Below are 308 nucleotides of genomic sequence, written 5' to 3'. Positions count from 1 at the left end.
CCCCCCGTCCCCCCCCACGGAGAGCTCCTCGGTCGGGGAGGGTCCTTAGGGCTGGGAGCAGGGAGGGGGCAGACCCGCCGGGGAGTGCGCCGGGCGTGCGGGTCCCACCCCACCGGACCCTCGCGTCCACCTCCTCCTGCCTCCGCCCGGCCTTCGGCCCGCGCCCCGGGCAGCCGCGGGGAGTCGCACGTGGGGCGGTGGGTCCGGAGGGCGGGGAGCCGGCGTGGGGGCTGGGGCGCCGGCCGGAGAAGTGGGAGGGGACAGGTTTGGGGGGTGGTCTCTGAGGAGGAGCCAGGCTCGACCGCATT

The sequence above is a fragment of the Crocuta crocuta genome, unplaced genomic scaffold (genome assembly GCF_008692635.1).
Source record: "Crocuta crocuta isolate KB4526 unplaced genomic scaffold, BGI_CrCroc_1.0 scaffold408, whole genome shotgun sequence".
NCBI lineage: Eukaryota > Metazoa > Chordata > Mammalia > Carnivora > Hyaenidae > Crocuta > Crocuta crocuta.
This window is presented reverse-complemented; position numbering follows the sequence as displayed.